This window comes from Pteropus vampyrus, unplaced genomic scaffold (assembly GCF_000151845.1).
Source record: "Pteropus vampyrus isolate Shadow unplaced genomic scaffold, Pvam_2.0 Scaffold58, whole genome shotgun sequence".
Lineage (NCBI taxonomy): Eukaryota > Metazoa > Chordata > Mammalia > Chiroptera > Pteropodidae > Pteropus > Pteropus vampyrus.
The window spans coordinates 7,117,968-7,124,207 of NW_011888839.1; the positions used below are offsets into that span (position 1 = coordinate 7,117,968).

Consider the following 6,240-nt stretch of genomic DNA (forward strand, 5'->3'; position numbering starts at 1 on the left):
AGTTTTCCCCTCTGTGGAATGGAGTTGATAGTAATACCTACCTACAAGATTGCTCTGTGATTAAATAAGATAATGCACATAAAGCACTTCTCACAGAAACATGCACTCAGTGATAACTCCTGTGGGTCTGTGATATTGGCACTGCTGATGGGATTGTCATAAAATGACTATTAAAAAAGTCAGACTAGTTGTCTCTGACTTGCGAATGGAAGGCTATGACACCTAAACTCATGGACGGAAATGGTCTATAGTTCAGAAGAGGAGTGAGAGCTGGGGAGGAGGTATTTTGCATATGTAGACTTGGATTTATTTGTTTTGCACATTAGAACAAAAATATTTTCCTGTAAAGGAAGGAGGGTGGAAGAAAAGAGACCATCCAAGGATGCTGCACTGCAAACAAGACTGAGGTCTGCAGAGTTCTCAGTGTCAACACTCATAGAAGCCACCTGTGGACTTGGGGTTTATTTAAACAACAACATCTTTGACAATATCTTTTTTTTTTCAATAGGCAATTTTTAAAAAGTTTCGTGCTTTTAAAAAACTACCTAAATTATTATCCCTTCAGCAAACTTGGCCTCATTTGGGAGAACAGAGGTCGTTGGTGGTTTTGATCCGCATTCTGTTTTTTCAAGTATAAAATTAAGAGGATCCAGTCATTGAAAAGCTCTTGCCCAGGCATTCCATGTTCTGACCCTTTATGACTCTGTATTTCGGGGTTCTTAATCTTAATCTTGGGAGTGTCATAGACAGCTTTGAAAATTTGATGACGTTTAAGTGCACTTTCCCCAGAAAAAAATGCAAATGTACAACCATAAATATACTTTTGTGTATGATTATAGGAGTCCCAGCTCCTGTTGAAGCCCATGCATGGGACTTCAGATTAGGAGCCTTAGACGTGGTTGTTTCCTAACCTCAAGTATCAAGAAAGAAATGGTCCTTACAATCTGTTACTTCTGGGAACCATTGTAGCCTTCAAATTAGAGGAGGCATCTTGCTCTAAAGTAACACATGAGAGCTGTGGTTTTTGGCTCAAGAATTGAAATTAGATTGAAGGGGAGGCAGGCAGCAAATAACAGACAACTGTGATTGATCAGGGCCTGGAGGAGAGTAAGGTGGATAAGGTAGAATAATTGGCCCATGGACACAGACTGGGAATAAGAAGAGAGAGACTAGACTGTATCTTCTTCAAAGGAGAGATGACTGATGCTTGAATTCAAGATCGGGTTCAATGTTTGTGTCTCAGTCGAGGAGCTGATTACATTTTAAAGTAGAGGGCCCCAGTTTTTTTTTTTTTACTTAAGTATCTTATTGGGTTAATTAATACCATGATAATTTTTGAAAGAGATGAAATTCTTCATAGGGAATCTTGTGAAATGAGCCCCAAGGGCGATTAAGCTATATGTCTGAGGCTATAGAATGAAAGACAAATAAAAATGATGCAATATTTTTATGGATCCCTTTGAATGTGTGCTCCATTAGAAAAGAGGGCAATTCTTGAGAAAGAAGCAAAATTGTTCAAAGGACAGCTCTGTGAGAAATGCAGAAAATAAGTTTCTGGAGTTTGCTGAGTAAAAGGGATTTTTTTTTTCTTTGTGAAATTAGAGATACCTCCTAATTTATATTTTCAAGTTTTGAAATTATTTTTTCTTCCTCTTTGTAAAATATTTTCTAATTATTTCTTTTAGGGTACTGTTTCAAATATTATCACTTCAGCTCTTCAGGATCGGGGTGCGGGAAGGAATGTGTTATTGCGAATACTTTTTTTTTTCTTTGCTTAAAATTGGTCTAGGCTCACCTAAGGGGATAAACACATGGGATTTTGTCAGGAAAAGTGTAGAAATATTCTGGCTGGGCTACAGCATCAGGTCACTGTTTTCGTCACTTAGCCTACAGTAGACCTGACAAGAGGAACCACACAAGAGGTCTGTACTGTCAGGATTGGTCTCAGCCTCTTACTGCTCAACCCAGTGAGCCTTTTTTGGCCAGACTGAGGTTCCGGTCTTCCTAATGGACACCCAAGTTCAAATGCACATGGTACATCAATAAATCTTTGTGGAATTTGTATACACCCCTAAATTCATCTACTTCTCTAGAATTCTTTAAGCTGTACACCTAAATTCCACCTATGTCCTCCCATAGCCCTTTCAGGGAGGGAAAAGCAGCCACTTCCAAGGACCTATTGTTTTTATAATAATACTAAAGCTCAAGGACAACATTTCATAGAATTTCCATAGCAAACCTCAAGGTAGCACTTTAGAATATCCTTGGGTTTTATATTTTAATTTTATCGCCAGTGTATTTTTAAAAATTTATTTTATGTTTAGACCAAGTAGAGAGATTGTGTGTTGTTTCTGGCTCTTGCTGATGTAGCAATTTAGAAAGCTTAAGACTCTCAATGCTGTGGGAGATCTGGGATCCATTTTCCCTTCTTAGGGAAAAGCTCTTGCCCAGGCATTCCATGTTCTGACCCTTTATGACTCCCAAAGCCACACCTCTCATCATGTGTAGCCTGGAAGGGTGCAGGAGAAAGGGAGTGTGAACTAGAGAAAGGGCAATGGAGAGATCACAATGCCAGGAAAGATACAATGTCTCAGACATGGAGAGATTTGTTTTCTGTTGTTGCTTTCAGAAGTTGTGAAATCCATGGGAAGAAAGAAGCTATCAAAAGAAAGAAAGTTTAAAGCGCAATGATTTCTCACATACCACACAGGGTGACTGACTATATGTGGATTCAAGAAAGTTTGTTTTTAAGAATTGGTAGAAAGTATAAAGAAATCTAAAGATCAACCAAATTAAATCACAACCTGTAGATAGGAGTTCCAGTTATTAAATTGGACAGGCTCCTTGTCTTCTCAGCCCTTTTTATTTTCCCCTGGACAGTGGGTTATGCAGTACCCCATATTTCGAAGTGTAAAATAAAGCATTATGTTGGACTCCACTTATTCACCACTTCTGTTCTATTAGCCTTACCTGTCTCTTAGTTCGGTCACTCCTGCAGTGAGTGACCTCTTCCTCTACCTTGTGGTTCCCACATCAGGTCTGCACCACAGGCCTCCTGCTTCTTAGGAGGCCCTTAGCAGGGGCTCCACAAGAACCCACTCAGAACATGTGCATGTAGCACCTGGAAATGCCCCGTGGGTGAACCATTAACTAGGCCACGGCATGAATGCTTCCTGATTTTCTCTACACAGCTGCTTCTGAGACGTTGCATAAAGCTCCTTAGACTGTTCCTGGGTTCCAGCGACCAAGCGCCCAGAGTGGGAGGCAGCTCGAGAACATTTGTCCTCCCTTCTTCCCTGTTTTGCCCTCTAGTCCCTCACTCTTGCTCCCTAGAACTTCATAAAATTTTAGGTAGGTAAAATCTACCGAGGTAAAATAGATTCGGATTGTGACTGATGACAAAAATGTGCAACGTGTCTACGGCCATACCACCCTGAACGTGCCCAATCTCGTCCGATCTCAGAAGCTAAGCAGGATCAGGCCTGGTTAGTACTTGGATGGGAGATCGCCTGGGAGTACTGGGTGCTGTAGTCTTAAAAAAAAAAAGTGTGACAAAGAGAAGATATTGAGTGCTGACCATGAGCCAGACAGGCATGGTGGTAAGCACTTACAGTGAGTGCTTACTGAATATAGCAAAGATCCCTAGGTGTCTACATGCAAATGAGAGGAAAAAATGCAATGATAAATGTAATAAATAAATAACTACATTATTTAGAATCTTTTAAAAGTATTATGGAGTAGGGGTAGGGAAAGGAAAATAGTAAAACAAATCTACAGTGATGAAGGAGTTGGTTGCAGTTTCAAATAGGATGGTCCAAGTAGGTCTCACTGAGAGGGTAACATTTGAGCAAAGTCTTGATAGAGATGAGATGAGGGAGATAGCATTCTAGTCACTCCAGGTACAGGGAACTGATCAGCCAAAGACCCTCAGGGCACTTTCAAGAGACAGCAAGGAAGCCAGTGAGGCTGGACGAGAATGAGCAAGGGTAATATAGTAGACAAGAGCTCCCAGAGATGACATGGTAGAGTCAGTCCCAGACAAGTTATCTCTTGCCATCAGACTAAGACCTTGTGCTGATTGGCCCAAGCCTGGATTTTTAAACCAGTGACTGGCAAGAGAAATCAGAAAAATGCCACAATCTCTCCTTTGGTTTATGTTTCTTAGAACCTGCCCTTGTTGCTAAAGCTAAGCCCTAGACGAAAGTGTTGTTATACGGCTGGGAAGGGAAGGGAGGATGCTGGGACCCAACTACAATTTCCTCCATTTTCTTAAGGAAAGATTCCCTGGACCATCTTTAGAGTTTGAGTCCTATTTTTGGCCACATAGCTTCTCTGTGTTTGGCTATTATACCACAGGCTGTCAAAAAAAAACAAAAAAACAAAAAAACAAAAAAACAAACAAAAAAAACCAAAAAAACAACAGTTTTCAACCACAGAAACTGGGAGAAAAAAAGGCATAGATGATGTGGGTGGTTGAGGAGATATGCAAGAAAGAACTTACTGGTAATAGATAGCCATTTCTGAGAATAATGTGCTGGCCCCACCTCTGGAATTCTATAGAGGGAGGTGCTCTGCCTGCAGGGCTTAGGTGAGACTCTGCGGGGACACCTCTGACAGTAGCTCCGTGAGGTCTCCAAGTCCTTCCCAGCTTGTACCCTTTTGTGACCTGGAACCTAGGGATGGTGGTTCAGAGGAATTGCAGGAACCAGCAGTATTCTTGCTGGCCTCCTGTTGCCTCCACATTCACAGCTTTCCTTTAGATCTCAGCTTGAATGAACACACTCATAAAATGTGAGAATTTAGAGATGATCTAATGCTAATTCAATGCCCTTGGATTTCAAATATGAAAATTGAGCTCAGGGAAGGGCAGTGACTTGCCCAGATATGTGGAGAAAGAAACCTAACTGTTACACTCTCAGGGATTCATTTTCCACCCTCTTAATCCAGTACTGCGTCTACAATAACACTAAACTGGCTGTTTCAGTTTCTTAAAAGTTGTCTATTACTACAAATTTGTTGAATCCTGATTATAAATGTCAAAAATAATCTCAAAGTTATTAGGTGATGACAGAGGACTCCTGTAGACGGAAGGGATTACGTATGACTCAAGTCATCAAGGTTGATTAGGTGGTTATTACCTACTTAAAAGCCAGACAGGATGTGAAGAGTGTGTAGGATATACACATCATTATGAACATTTACCTCCAGGAATGAAAATAAATGGAGGTGAAATTCTACCTTAAGTAACACCATAATAGCAATGCACACTAGATTTTAAGATGGAAAACATAGGTTTCAGTTATCAAATCTGCCATATCTATATGACCTTGAACCAGGGCACTTCATCTCCCTGAACTGCAATGTACTCATCCGTAAATTGAGATAGTAGGGATAAGCTCATATCATTGTTAAAATTAAATTAGAAATAGATATGAAAATACTTATAACCTCGAAATCTCACAAAATTTTCCAACTGTAAACTGATGGCATGTTGGTCTGGTGGAGGGAAAATGGTGATATGGTTCTCATTATTAGGTTGAAGACAAAATAAATTATTGTAAATAGTTTATTTTTATAATCTCTGAGTCTGATGACATGATAATTTACAAAGTAATGTATGTAGTTCAAAGACATTTGGGGAGACACACTTTTCTCTGTAAGGCTTGCAACTCCTTCCCTGATAGGTGTTATGATATGGTCCTATCTGCTCTACTTCAAAAGCCATTGGTGAGACCTGGATGTCTACTGTGGTCAAGGCTGGGTGAAGAAGGAGCAGGACCTGTGCCCATGAGACAAAACAAGTGCTGGATAGTGGGAGATTGGAGGGTGTTCTGGCCAACAGTAAAGTCTCATTTGGATGGAGAAGAGGAACTACTACCTCACAACTAAAAGGCTTGGCCACCGTTTTTATAGGAGCCTGGAAGCTGGTGCCATAGAAAACAGTCTTTATTCTTGGAGGCAAGGTGTATAGTGGTTAAGAGTGCAGGTTCTAGAATGAAATTGCTTAGATCCTTATCCTGATCCTATTAAGTTTTAGTGGTATAATCTTGTGCAAGTTATTAAATACCTCTAAGATTTAGTTTTCTCATCTGTAAAATGGGGATAATAGTCCTAAGTTTTCTTTGTGAAGATTAACTGAGATAATTCATATAAAGAGTTTAGACCAGTAACTGGCGTGTAGCAAGTGAACTGTCAACGCCCCTATCAGACTCATTCAGGTAGGTTTCTTTCTCCACATAT

General features: G+C 40.2%; 1 pseudogene; it reads left to right on the forward strand.

The window, feature by feature from the left end:
• Nucleotides 1-3,415: 3,415 nt before the first annotated feature.
• LOC111740145 lies at nt 3,416-3,534 on the forward strand (annotated as a pseudogene).
• Nucleotides 3,535-6,240: the final 2,706 nt, after the last annotated feature.